At 44.8% G+C, this 15,208-nt stretch overlaps 2 non-coding genes across 2 annotated transcripts; one reads left to right on the forward strand and one right to left on the reverse strand.

The window, feature by feature from the left end:
* Positions 1–3,687: 3,687 nt before the first annotated feature.
* TRNAN-GUU (transfer RNA asparagine (anticodon GUU)) lies at positions 3,688–3,761 on the reverse strand. The gene has a single exon. It is a non-coding gene; the product is annotated as a tRNA-Asn (tRNA).
* A 609-nt stretch (positions 3,762–4,370) lies between these two features.
* TRNAF-GAA (transfer RNA phenylalanine (anticodon GAA)) lies at positions 4,371–4,443 on the forward strand. Its single transcript has one exon. It is a non-coding gene; the product is annotated as a tRNA-Phe (tRNA).
* Positions 4,444–15,208: the final 10,765 nt, after the last annotated feature.

A 15,208-nucleotide genomic window follows, 5' to 3' on the forward strand; every position in this document is an offset into this window, starting at 1 on the left:
CTGACTGTTAAAACTTTTGATGTTATACTTACTGGGACCACCCCTTTACATACTGTTGAGTACCCAGGTCCTAGTGATTCCGGGTTTACCCTTTTGTGTAACCCACTGAAATTAGGTGGCAGTGGAGGTACCAATTATACGGCAGGTTTGACTAAATTATGTGGCAAGAAAAGGCAAATTATGCAGCGTAATGTAGCACATTTTGAGATGGTAGTGCTTCATTATTTTGTCATGTTTATACATATTAACGCTATCTGGGCAAAACCTTCATCTCATTAGTATTCGTCAACACACAAACACAGCAATAAGCAGCGGCAGCTCCTCCGCTAAGGCAGAGGGGCATCGCCCACTGCTTCACCTGCAAGCTCGATTAAAAAAAACATATATATAATAACGTTCCATTATTAATATTTTATTTTTTGTATTGAGCTTGCAGTTGAAGCCAGGTTAGGTTAGGGCGGAGCAGGGCGGGGTGGGGCCGGGCTCTAGTGACGTCGAGGGAGGAGGAGGAGTGGGATTCTGTAAGTGCGCATTATGGTCTGGCCAGCCCGAGAGGGCCGACTAAACCGTCATCTGCATTTTGCATGTTCTCCACAGGCTGTATTGTACAGCCTGGGTGGAGAGCATGCCCTGCCTCCCAGTGTTACTTGAAACGCTGAACCACGGGACTCAGACCAATCACAACGCTGCTGTAAGGCAGAGTCATGATTGGCTGAGGGACTCTGGAAGGCTGTGTGCTTCCTGCTACAGAGAAGAGGACGAAAGAGAGGCGGCGACTGACAGTATTCAGGTAAGTGCAAAATCACATAACTCCAGTGGTCCTGGTCATATGTGCATAGGTTTGACCTCTGCAGACTTTCCTGAACAGGCTGGGTGTCCTCCTCGAAAGTTGCACTGACCACACCCAGCCGATAATCTGGGTGACTGGTGATCCCCATTTAGGTGACTGATCATTACAACTTTCCCAACTCTCTTTCTGGATAGTGTACAGCAAACCTGGCCTAAACACCAAGATGGCGTCTCTTTTGAATATAGGCAGCAGCCATAATGTACAAACATCTCACCAGCGTGTGTCAAATGATCCTTATTGATTGTATAATTAAAGTGGCTGATGCTTTGCAAACACTGAGATGCAAGAATGTTCGTTTAATTTGTGTTGATAGGGATTCCCCAAAGAACCTAAGCAGATGCAGGTAAATCACTTCCGAATAGGTTCCATTGAGACTTATAAACAAATTCTTCATTAACTAAACATGTGTGTAGCACGCAGCAGTGCCAAGATGGCTTTATCATGGAACTCTTGACACTTGAAAGAAAATTAAAAAGAACATGATTAGAAACAGGCTAGCCCCAAGCAGTAAAAATATCTTCTAGTAAATACTACTATCCCTACAGAAGACAGTGCACTATCCAGAGTACATGCAGTACAAGGCTCAGTATCTTTAATGTATGGTGGTGATAACTGTGCCCCATCACACCTACAAAGCTGTAATCTAGGACAGCTCCTTTGATTGCCCTTGAATTGAAGTGTATTTTCTTTGCTTCTAGTTCAGTTTCACCTACACCTGTTGTGTACAATACTCAAGTTTAAAGTGGGGGTTGGGACAACACAGTGCTAACCATTGGTTGGCCTTCTTGTCAATCTCATTTGCTTCCTTCCTCTTCTTGTGCTTTTCTTTCCCCTGGAGATTAGCTTCTTTGCCATCCTTTTGACCAGCGGCCTTGTATCCATCCACAAATCTGCATCAGGGAAATACAATTTTATTTTATTTTAGCTTTCATTGGAGTACATGTGTTTTCTTGCTCTCTCTGCCCATGGACGTCATTTAGGGGTCACCAGTGGCATGAATATGAAGAAGCATATTAATAAGCTAAGAAGATGCTGCAGCTCTTACATCAGCTTTTTCGATGCGCACCTCCTTTCCAAACCAGAAGATCTCCGGGGTGCAATTGATGGTACATTGACTATTGCAAACTCACCTGCATTTGTTGAGTCGATAATCCTGTCCATTGAGTTCAAAACGCCCCAAGCTCTAAAGAAAAGATCCAGTGTTACAGTCTTGAGCAGGAAACACAAAGACCGCTTGACATTGTGTTGACCAGAGATATCTGACCGAGTTCTCCAAGTCACGATTCACACTAGGTCAGATGTTAGAGGTGTGCATGAGATCCAACCTTTGAACCACCTGTTGTGGTACCTCTGCTCTGCTGATGCTCACCTTATGTTTTGATCATCTTTATTACTCAAGCACGTGCTCCTTCTTATCATACTCGCACGGCCTAAGGGTGCACGTGATGTGGCGTGCACTGTGTTGTAGAGGAAAGTGGCACTCTACACTTTCTACCCACCCATCCATTATTAACTCTTACTACTCTTCAGTGGCTTAACAACAGCCCCTGCGTGCGGGACGGGGCCAAGCTCTATGGGCCCCCTCTGGCAATGTGCACAAGGGGCGGGACCCTGGCCTGAGAGCTCCTGACTGGATCCAGAGCATGGGGAAGGTGCCTCCATGTACTTTGCAGGGGGCTGTCCTCAAGTTTCATTACACCACTGCTCTCTTATCTACTTTCATCTTAGTACACTGTTCTCTGATAATATTTACCGCTCGGGGGTTGTTTGTGGTTCCTTTACTCCCTCTCCCACCCCCTACAGCTAAGTAAGTGGGTCAATCTTGACCTCTTCATCTACTCCTACATCTACCCTCGGCCTGACCTCACTCTCTGTCTCAAGCTGTTTTGGTTTCATTTCATTGCAAAAGATTCCAAATCTTTATTTTCGCTCAGCAATGTACTTGGTAAACGTTACAAAGAATATGATTTGTTGAAATATTACCATTACGTTTTTGGGGCAGATTTACAAGAAACTGACGCATCTGTAGAGATGCACCAGTTTCCCTGCGCTAGCCTGCAATACCCTAATGCCACCATGGATGTGCCGTATTTACAATACGGCGTACCATGGCGCAAGGATTGACAGATGCATCAGATATTCGGATGCATCTGTTGGCCCAATAGTCTTGCATTGCTGGAGTCGTGTTGCAAGTACGACACAACTCCAGCAATGCATGTTGAGGACTTTACTTATTGTACTGCATCACTCCTTACGCCTGCTTCAAGCAGGCATAAGGTTTTGACGCAGTGGCATCCTAGAAGTGGCGCAGTGAAATTTTGTAGATATCGCTGCGTCACTTTTACAAGGCTTTCCCAATGCAGATATAATGTAATGCTGGGCATTACAACGTGATGCATCGCCCTAGATGCGTCACGTTGTAAACTGGCTGCATTGTTTACGTCGCTGTTGCGTCACAAAAGTGATGCAACGCCGGCGCAAGTGTTCCAAGGGGATTGTAAATCTGCCCCAATGTTTTTGAGTAATATTAAGTACGATTCCTTGACTAACAGTCGCAGACCTTGCATATAGACAAATGAAAGTAAATGAAAGAAACACTACCCCAAAGACACCCAAACTGCACTTAATAAATAATATTAGGTCCTTAATAAATAATATTAGGTCCGACAGGTATCAAGATCCATATTTCCTATTCTGTCGAATAGGCGAAATTTGTAATTAAGTAAAAAGTGAGCATTTTAAACAAATGCTAATTTTCAGAATCGTAATTCAGCCTCACGTTTTCGGAGAAAGACCCGAAACACAGATAAAATATGCAATAAAAAAAATAGCTTGTTCGTCCCTGGGTGGGCTCGAACCACCAACCTTTCGGTTAACAGCCGAACGCGCTAACCGATTGCGCCACAGAGACTACTTCGGGAACTTTCGATCTGTATTTGTCTACTTACATTAAACACCGACAATGCATGAGATGTCGAATAATGTATATTTTTTTATTTTGTGTATACAGTAATGTATATGAAACCGAAATAAGTACCACATGTCTAAATTAAAGTAAAGAAGAAGACAGCATTCAGATAATTAGGTAATCGAAAAAGGTTACGACACTGGAAATTATTTTAGACAAAATCTTAACTAATGCACTTTAAAGGTAACAAAAGCGTATGGCATGAATGTGTTTATAAAGTTTGGTGGTTATCAAAAGCAGTTCTTTTTTTGTTGCATCACCACATACTCCATTCCAAGATGGCGGCTCGAGGAAAGCAAAAACAGAACCAGCTTCACTGGCGCGGCCATCTTTAAAGCGCAGGGACCCCGCCCCTTAATCTCTGCTAGTGCTTGATACAGTACGCCCACTTCTACAAAATGTGGGCACATTTTTACTATGCTACCGACGTGATTTTAGGGACTTGACAAAGATCCTTCATAACATTACTCTACCATGTAAAACGAAATACAGAAGGCGCAATACTTTTGTGTCTACAGACTAGTGTTCAGACGTTAACCTCATTATTTATCTGCCGAAATAGCTCAGTTGGGAGAGCGTTAGACTGAAGATCTAAAGGTCCCTGGTTCGATCCCGGGTTTCGGCAGTCTATTTTCTATTTTTTTTCTACTATAGCTGGAGGTAACAATTATTTGTACTTTATTTCCATTTATATTTTTTAAGTGCTTTGCATAATTTATAAATTTAGCTTATTTGAAATTCTCTGAAGAATCGTTAACTTGCTATACATCTTTTGATCCTTTTTCTCGCTCGAACATTGGGTTCATATTTTGTGGTTTACATTTTTATCAAGGTTTCTTTCATTCAGGCAAATGTACAGATATCGAATATGTTAGTGTTGGAAGACATCGGGTAAGCCCAGCATAACACTGGGTGCACGTGTTAAGAGGAAGTACAGAAGGAACACAATGAATTGTAACTGCAATACTACGTAGAAACACAAATAAAAAGCCTCTGCAACTGTTCTCCATTCAAGACTACAATTAAATTATGTTATATAATGCCAGCCGGCCGATTCAGGCGGGAGACTCCCAATTTTTGAAGCTAAAAAAACAAAACTTTATTTTAACTGGCTAAACTTGCTTCTGTTGCACTGTAAGAATGTCCTTGGAGAAATTACATTCCCCCAATTTTTTTCTTGCATATCCCACTTTCCACGATGCGGATTTTCCACATTATGGCAGATTTAGCAAAGATTGCTCTGTGGTATTACTTGTATGGACCTATACAGGATGTCACTGCACAACAGGAATTTTCATCAATATTCATCCCAACAAAAAGACCCCCCAAATATCATTGAATAATTGGGGTTGGTCTTCAATATTAGCCGTTCATGATTCGCCATTGTCAAGGATACAACCCGGTCATTATGCGTGGGTGGGGTTGTGGTCTTCATATGTATGTAGAGTGAAAGAGAAACATAGACCACATCATTCACTTTGAATGAGGAACACCACAAAGGTCACACTGGTGTGGTGAGAGCTGTTCCCTCCTGGCTTGAGGTCCAATAATAACTGAGTCAAGTGCTCTAGGGGTGCAACTAGTCCCCACACACCACTGAACACTCACCAAACACTCATGGGTGACACATAGCTCCCTCACACAGAAAGATAGCATACAAAGCACCCACATGTAACACGCTATACACAAATACACACATCCTCCTACAATAATCATGCAGTGGCAAAGGCACGTGCACACACCTCTTACACACACCCAACCACAAGAACGCACATGCAATCTGCACAAGCACAATAAGCAAACAAGCAGATTTGTAAATAACGCAGACACGTGTGCTAAAGTAAATTATTTACAAAGACATTCATATAAACACAGGTAGACAGAGAGCTATGAGCACACTCTAAGCAATAGGGCTACATGTATGTAGCTTATTTGAGGCCGCAAACAGCCCAATTTGTAGAATCGCACGGTTTGTGACTGCAAAAAAGCCTTTTTCTATGTACAAACCCTATTTTGCAAATCGGTTTGCATTTTACACATGTTAGAACTGACTGGGCACAGTTTTCACCTCATTAGTGCCAGTTTAGCACCCAGAGATGGTAACGAGCAACTGAAAGACGGCCAGGCAACCTTTGCGAAGGGCCTCCACTGCACAGCTACTGTCATTACCGCTTTTTCTGACAATTTTGTCTAGCAGAATTAAGTAAAATATGTGTCTAGAAAAGGCAAATTATATGGCATAATGTGTCACATTTTGTAACAGTATGACTTCATTATTTTGTCATTTTTAGGGCTCGCCTGCTGATGCGCATAGCGCATAGCTGGCGAAGCTCTATAGTGGCTTATCCAGGGTTTAACCAAGCACGATTCCACTGGCGATTCCTTGCAGTACATGTGCTTTTTAGGTCATTGCGCAAGCGCAAGCCCTAAAAAGCGTGTGCACAATGCCACCAGCCGCCTGCCTGCCTGCCTGCCTCGCATTACCACATCAAAGGCAGCTTCTCAGCGTGCGCTCATCCCCTAATTATTCACGGCCGGCCGGCCGTACTTTCAGTTTCACGGCCGCGTCTCCTTTTATGCTCTCTTCCTAGTCATTTTCCTCCAACCCTGATCAGCCCCTTCCCTGCCCCTGCCTAGATTACTCCTTCCTTAGCATTCTCACCCCTCATATGTCTAGCCTCTACAAGACCCCTTAATATTTCTCCCTATCCCATGCATCTTTGCCGTAAACTCCTATTATTGTGCGTCTGCAAGTTATCCACATGAAATTTCAAAGACCATAGCCTCTCCGATGAAAGTGCTACCTCTGCAACCTAACACAACCTAATCTCCTCGGGTTTGTGCATTAATCTCACATAATCCACCCAACCCCCAAACTCCAATAAAGCAGCTATTATTTTAATCTACTGCAAAAGAAGTGGAGCAATGGAATGGCTTCCCGAGGAGCAAAAAGCTAATCCCAGTAACTGATAACCACTGATTGCCAACCAATCTGGCGTTCCGGCGCACTGTACTGCCCAGCGCTAAGCACTTCAACGCCTCATGTAGAGAAGTAAACGCTAGTTATATACCTTTACGATAAAACAGGCCTAGTTGCAGCTGAGCTGTCAAAGCTCAGCCCACTAAACAAGCGTTCACGACAGGCTGCCTGTACGGGGGGAGGCCATCAGACGTCGCTACACACAAGGATATCCGTTTTAGGGAAATTGAAGCTATGTGCTTATCCCCACAGCAATGCCCTCCGTCTTGTTTAAGCAGCTGGTGCTGGGGGTCACGTGATGCACAACCACAGCCACACTTCATGGGCCCCGTTTTACACAACTACTAAAGCAGCTGATTTGAGCAAACCTCCGTGACGACTTGGGAATCTCTGACACTCCAGTACCAGCGTGTGCTGAGCACAGGTCATTCATTGGACTAAAATTACTTCGGCGTCCAGTGAAGAAACTCTCTTTGCGTCTAGTGTGCACATACTATTTTGATGTTCAGCAGGATTGTACGAGTGACGTCAGCTTCATTCTGCGTGGTGCAAGGCAAAGACGCGCAGGACCAACGATCCTTGCCCAATGTTCCATTTATTTATGGGCCATTATTGCTTAACACTGGCGCCGTATTACAAATGTTCTTGCCCAATTGTTATCAATCCTATTTTTTTTCTCCCATTTATCGAGCAGATGAATAAAGGCAGCAACAAAGGAAAACACGGATTTCACTTTTCTCGTTACTAATCTGTAGGGCCGCCCTTTGAACCCCGGAAAGCGAGCCTCGGTTATTGAATTACACGACTGAGCGGCTGCCACCTCCCTCCGAGCACCTCCCAGTGACCCGCCACATTACCATAATGCCACTCGCCTACTCCCCCTGACACTTCCCTGCGCCCCCTCTCCCCGGGCGTGTCCGCCTCAGCCGGGCTAGGTGCCATTCAGCAAGGCTGCCTGCACTGCAGAGGAACCCGGAAGGAGATGGGAGGGCAAAGGTCACGGCCGGCCGTGTAATGGGCAGCATGGATAAGTGGAACATCAAGGGCGCGTCTCTCTGCTGCTCTCGTGCTCCCTTCTAGGCATGCAAATTAGGGTTGTGCACACTTGCATACGCGCGTGAAGTCTTACATAGACTGTAATTATTGGCCCCTGTAGTCCACAGCTTCCCGCATTTCCTTTGCTTACGCCCTCTTGAAGTTCCCACCCCAAAGAACTTATAAGTATTTCCTGAGTTCAAGTTGTTGCTGACAATGAATGCGCTGATTTCTCATCAGCTAACTAACTCTTAAACCGTTTTTCTCGTGAATCTGAAACTGGGGGGTTGTTGGGGACTCTCTCGTCTATAAAACAACACAAACAAGCATTGGCAATATCAACAGGTCTGGAGTTGGCTAACAGCCTTTTTGCATTCTCAATACCAGTTTTGTTTTGACATGTTTTTTTCACACGTTATTGTTGGACCGACTCCAGGGCTCTATCCCCAATGTAAGAAAAAGTTGGTCAAAAGCAAAAATATTTGTAATCTCAACAAGCACACGTTTGCAGTAGTCCTTTGCACTTTATGTGCAGATGTGTCATTTATAAGACCAATAGCTCAAACTTTCCTAATGCGAGCCCTATTGCATTTCAAATGCTTGTTAAACTTGGTAACACTGTCTGGGTATTGGCTGCAAATCTTTAATACCAGTTTAATACCCTAATATAGCACTAAGCATCAGAAAGGTGACTAGTCCAGCTTTGAAAAGGACCTTGCACTGCTCAGCAACACGTGCCTCTGCATTTTTAGTAACTTTTGAACCGTTAGAGCTAGAAGCAAAACATTTTTTGGTTAAAATTTTCAAATTATGTGGCAGATGATTGATTACGTGGCAAATGCAGCAATTCTCATATGCGAAAATCGCAGCACAATCATATATTTTCAGTGGCCCTGACTATTTCTTTCCCTTTCACAGTTTCTTGGTTTGCCTCCGCAGTGTTACTGGCTTCCTCCAGTTTGGCTTTGGTACACTGTAGACCATCATCTGGAAGCTGGCAAGGGGTTGTTGTATTCTAAGATGTTAACAAACTCCATATGGTAACTACTTTTACTGGAGTTGTATATACTTTCTTCTTGCATATACAGACAGCCATTTACGCGAGAGTGCTGAGCGTTAACATCTGACACCTGACGTAAGATGGGGGAGAGTGGTGCAGCAGAAGACCTTGGTTTGTTACTTCTTTCTCTCGATGAACTTCCAATTTCCTTTACCCTCCTGTATTTAGTTCTGCCTGAAACTTTTTCTTTGGTTTGGACACATTTACATTCTGGGGAGTGAGACGTATTGTCAACAGAACCTGCCAAACGTCACTTGGAAAGCCCAACAGTTTTAAAGATGGCAGACTAGTGGGATAGACACTATTCTCAAGAACGCGTGATAAGTACCGCAAAATTTGCTTAACGCAACTCTTCATATCACAGTCCATTGCGGGAAAATTACGCTGTGTTAACTCAGTATTGACAACACGGAGGTACTATGCAATAGACACACAATAACACGTCAAATGCCTGTGTTAAAGTCAACACAACACCGCAAAAATGCAAAACACCAACGCGAAAATAGTAGTGATGAGGCCAATTGCAATACAAACATCAGCAATAACCAATGACAGGCCTGCGATTTCCACGCCTCATGCGTGGAAATGCCCCATACAAGCAGAGTTAAAAATACAGTGAGATGACAAAGTACGAACACAACCCCACAGCCGTGAGGTGGAATAAATGGCCATTGTCCCGCATCAGACAGGCATTCCCTCACAAACAGGCACAATGCACATTGACATGGATTCTGTACGTAACCTGCACCAATGTGGAAACATACATGGGACACACTGTGAAACTGCATCTCCTCTTCACATTGCAGAGGAACAAACAACACCCCCTGCACACAGACGTGCCATGTCCATGACCAAACAACAATGAAAGCATGGACCAATGTAGGGGCAGTGACTCTCCCTCACGTACATCTTGCCCATGTCATGGGACTTGAGTCACAGGGTTCATCCCTGCATCATGGCGGCACAAATCAGAGCCCAAAAAAAAGCCCTGTTGTCACTTGCAGGCCACAAAAGAGTGGGATAGCGTTCCAGCTGTGACACAAAGAACTGGCAATTCTAATACGTGACACCCTAAACAGGCTGCACTGCACAGAGGTGATCCACCCACCATCCAATACCAATTTCCAAAATTGCAAGCACTACATGTCCCACCCACACTTGTCAGAGTGATGTGCCTGTACAGATGAGTGATATGCACGCAGGGAATGTTTTTTGGAATGCATTTATTTGTGCATGCTGTGGTCATTCATCGTACTGTCCCCTGATTGGCAAGGACCTTCACAATGTGACGTCAACATGAGAAGAAATTGCCAATGATGGTGTTCCTACAGGCAGTTCCTGCAGCAGCTGCAGTGGGGTGTGGTCCACCTGCCTCGTCTTCATCATCATCGTCTGGTGCATCTGGCATTCGTATCCATGGTGCTTTGCTGCGTACACATATGTTGTGCAACACACAACATGCAATGATTATCTTGCACACAATGTCTGAGCTGTATAGGAGCCTTCAACCTGTGATGTCTAGGCACCTGAAACGTGACTTCAACGCGCCAAATGTGCACTCCACGATGCTCCTGGTTCATTTGTGGGCCAAATTGTACTGCCTCTGGGCCTGTGTGTTCGGGGCTCAGAGGGGTGTCATCATCCAAGCGCAGAGTGCATATCCTTGGACACCTGTGACAGTGCAGAGAGACATGAGCCAAGACTACGCACTGCATGATGTGTTGGCAGGCTCACTGGTTCATTGGTGTGTGATACCTGTGATTTAGTGATTCCTGTATGACATGAACTGCCTGTTGCAAATGAGCCCCAACTATGTGTATTACGTAGCCTCACTGCTGCTCCTCCCTCCCCCGAGCATAGTCACTAGTGTGCGCAGCACCGTTGCATCACTTGCACCCCTACGGCACACTATTATCATGCCTGTCTGCGCATATCCACAAGCCTGACTACGATGATGTGCGCTGAAGGTGGCTGGCCACGTGTGTGTAGGCTCATTGTGAGGACAGGGCTGACACAGATGTAGAGCACCTGCCTGGCTGAACTCGCCATGCGGTTGTGAGTAGACATTTGGCGTATGCTGCGCTGATAGCTGATAAAACAAGCATTGGAAATGCAATAGGTCTCGCATTAGGAAAGTTTGAGCTATTGGTCTTATAAATGACTTTTTTTTTATTTATGTGTTGTTTTTTAAAATATCTAAATTAATAGCTTTGTCATTTACAATGCCAATAGTTATAACTTTCGCAAATGTGACACCTATAGCATTTGTAATGCAACATGTTTTGTATTTACGTGACTTAGATGTATTGATATTACAAATAACAATGGCTTTTAACTTTTTTAAATAATTATTACTTAAATAAAAGTGATTGTAATTTATAATGGCAATAGCTTAAACTTTTGTAAATAACTTTAGTGAAGATTATGTTCAGTGTATTTTATTGTGACGAAAATCCAAGAACAGAAGTGAAATATTAACATCTTTTTTGACATTTGTAATAAAGCTTGAAACATTGAGAGAACATATTTGAACCGGTGATGCTATGGTGATGCTGAATGTTGCTGTGGTTTGCGCTGAGTGATGCTGTGGTTTGCGCTGAGTGATGCTGTGGTTTGCGCTGATTGATGCTGTGGTTTGCGCTGAGTGGTGCTGTGGTTGCGCTGAGTGATGCTGTGGTTGCGCTGAGTGATGCTGTGGTTGCGCTGAGTGATGCTGTGGTTGTGCTGAGTGATGCTGTGGTTGCGCTGAGTGATGCTGTGGTTGCGCTGAGTGATGCTGTAGTTGCGCTGAGTGATGCTGTGGTTACGCTGAGTGATGCTGTGGTTGCGCTGAGTGATGCTGTGGTTGCGCTGAGTGATGCTGTGGTTGCGCTGAGTGGTGCTGTGGTTGCGCAGAGTGGTGCTGTGGTTGCGCAGAGTGGTGCTGTGGTTGCGCAGAGTGGTGCAGAGTGGTGCTGTGGTGGTGCAGAGTGGTGCTGTGGTGGTGCAGAGTGGTGCTGTGGTGGTGCTGAGTGGGAGATGGGGAGAGGGAAAAAAAGGAGAGCAGGGAGAGGGAGAGGGTAAAGAGATGGAGAGAGGAGAGAGAGGGGGAGAGAGGAGATAGAGACAGAGGGGGGAGAGGAGAGAGAGAGAGGGGGAGAGAGGAGAGAGAGAGAGGGGGAGAGAGGAGAGAGAGATAGGGGGAGAGAGGAGAAAGAGGGGGAGAGAGAGACGGAGAGAGAGGAGAGGGAAGAGAGGGAAAGGGAGAGAGGGAAGTGAGGGAAAGGGAGAGAGGGAAAAGGAGAGAGGGTAGAGGGAGAGAGGGAGGGGAAGAAGAGAGGAGGAGGAAGAGAGCGAAGGACGGAGGGGAGAGAGAGGGGAGGGAGAGAGGGAGAGAGAGAGGAGAGCAGGCAGAGGGGGAGATGGGGAGAGGGAGAAAAAGGAGAGCAGGGAGAGGGTAAAGAGATGGAGAGAGGAGAGAGAGAGGTGGAGAGAGACGGAGACGGGGAGAGAGGAGAGGGAAGAGAGGGAAAGGGAGAGAGTGAGAGGGAAGAAGAGAGGGGGAGGACGAGAGCGAAGGACGGAGGGGAGAGAGAGGCGAGGGAGAGAGAGACATTTTGGTTCCACCTACAACATGGGTCAGTCCATTCTAACCAGTTACTCCCATCACTTTGAGTTATTGCATAACGCGTGTGCACATTGTTCACATCCACTTAAAGCAATTCATTTGTCTTCACTGACACATCTGGCTCAAAGTGTGTTGTAGTTCTTTTTTTATATTAACTTTAAATACAAGCATTTATTTTCACCTGCACTTTGGGTGCCAAGCTATATGGTGATTTATTTTTCACCTTCTTCTGAACTTTGCTATTATAAAGTATATAAGTAACAATGTCACATTGTACCTGCCCACAGTTTGAGTGCTTGATCAAGCAGTGATTTGTTCTTCTCGCCTTCACAAATAATGATTTTAAAATGTATGGCGCACCTGAGAGACTTGTTATTAAACAAAAAAAACACTATTAAAAGGGCCACAGCAGTTAGTTTTTAAATGTGTTTTTATTGTAAGCATGTGGTGGTTGTGGTTAGGTGGCTGCATGTTTTCTTATTTCCTCTTTATCTTGTGGGTTAAACTTGCAATTAAAAAAATCGCACAAGTTTGTGAAAGACAGACATGTTGACTTTGTCAATGCTTGTTTTTATTTATTTTCTTTACAAAAATTAAATTAACATACATTCCCCGTAGTTGTACAGCAATTTAAAGTCATAACTCATCTGAATTACAAAATCCATGAATGCTAGAATAAACACCACCTGGCAATTCAGATGTAGTCCAGTAATAAACAGATTTATAAGCTACTTGTCAGTATTTGCAAGACAGCTATCTAAATGTGGAATTTGATCTGCCTCTCTGCCATTGGTCTGTGAGACAGGACGGTCCCACTCTGCGACCCTGCTGAGTCCACGTGGGAGGTTTGCTGAATTGTGGCTTCTGTGTTTTCTAGACTTTGTCACAGAACGTTGTTACATTTATCCGTTCTGCCTTATTCTGCCTCTGTGGTTTAACTGGTAATGACTGAGCGACACCGAAATGTAGCTCCAAACCCGTGTCACGTCTGATAGCCATGTAGCATAACAGCCTCTGTACCCCTAAGTGAGGAGTAGAGCAGACGGACATTGAGTGAGATTGAGGTATGTTTGGGCTCCACGAGTGTGAAGGGGGAGCTGTGACCTGGATAAACCTTTAGAACACAGAGACAGAGCTTGATCCTGAACGTGCACCAATGTCAAACTGGGAAATCCTTCTATAATGTGCAGTCAGATGCCGGCTGTCTTTCGATTCTCAGTTACCAGCAGTGAAATAATTCACCATACAAGCAAAAAGACAGAACCCTAGAAATGTCACTATTTCTAGAGAAATGAACAAACTCAAAAGGAAGTAAGATGCCTAGTCTCTAATTTAATGTGGATGTTCTTGGAGAAACACGAGAGACGGCCTTCGGCCGTCAAAGTGAAAGTACGGCTGGCGGAGGGCATTGCTGTGGGGAGGGGGAGGAGAAATGCGACACTGCGGGCAGGGGAGGGGGCAGAGCGGGGAGAGCGGCATGAGGGTGTGAAGCAGCAGGGGAGGAGTGCTGCTGGCGATTGACTGGCGATTTGATGATGTACCCCTCTGCACCCCTAAGTTAGGAGTAGAGCAGACGAACATTGAGTGAGATTGAGGTATGTTTGGGCTCCACGAGTGTGAAGGGGGAGCTGTGACCTGGATAAACCTTTAGAACACAGAGACAGAGCTTGATCCTGAACGTGCACCAATGTCAAACTGGGAAATCCTTCTATAATGTGCAGTCAGATGCCGGCTGTCTTTTGATTCTCAGTTACCAGCAGTGAAATGATTCACCATACAAGCAAAAAGACAGAACCCTAGAAATGTCACTATTTCTAGAGAAACCAACAAACTCAAAAGGAAGTAAGATGCCTAGTCTCTAATTTAATGTGGATGTTCTTGGAGAAACACGAGAGACGGCCTTCGGCCGTCAAAGTGAAAGTACGGCCGGCGGAGGGCATTGCTGTGGGGAGGGGGGAGGAGAAATGCGACACGGCGGGCAGGGGAGGGGGCGGAGCGGGGAGAGCGGCATGAGGGTGTGAAGCAGCAGGGGAGGAGTGCTGCTGGCGATTGACTGGCGATTTGATGATGTGCACGCGCATTTTAGGTTAATGCGCTTGCGCATTGACCTAAAAGCGCACGGGCACAGCATCAAATCGCCAGTCAATCGCCAGTCTCGGTAAAGCTTATTTAAGCCCCTTTATATCGAGCTCCCGCTCAATGCGCATGCGCATTGAGATAGGTCGCTCGACCTAAACAGGGGAATGATTCTGTTCAGGAGTACAGAGGTGGGAATCCTAAAATGTATGCAAAACAAATTACCTCTGACACCATAGATCTCAATTTTCTTCTTCACCAGTTGGGATTTTTTATTTATCCCTGGATTATAACTGAATACATAGAACGTTGTTTTAGGTTTGTTTTACACCAAGACATGTTAACCCTATACAGGACTTGCTAGACAATTAACTTCTTGCCTTATTTTGTATATGAGATGTAAACAGGAAAACATAGTCAAAACATAGAGACCATATTTACAATAGACAAACATCTGTACAAATTACAAACATGAAACACAATGATGCTACCAAGCACCAAAAACGGTACATTTCAACTTATGGCAAAGGTCTTCATCAGGGAAAGTCTTTATCAGGGAAAGTCTTTATCAGGGAGGACTTTTGGTGCCTGTATGATTAAAAACGGCAGCTAGTGAATGTCTATTTTTATGT

The sequence above is a fragment of the Lissotriton vulgaris genome, unplaced genomic scaffold, assembly GCF_964263255.1.
Source record: "Lissotriton vulgaris unplaced genomic scaffold, aLisVul1.2 SCAFFOLD_5375, whole genome shotgun sequence".
Classification (NCBI taxonomy): Eukaryota; Metazoa; Chordata; class Amphibia; order Caudata; family Salamandridae; genus Lissotriton; species Lissotriton vulgaris.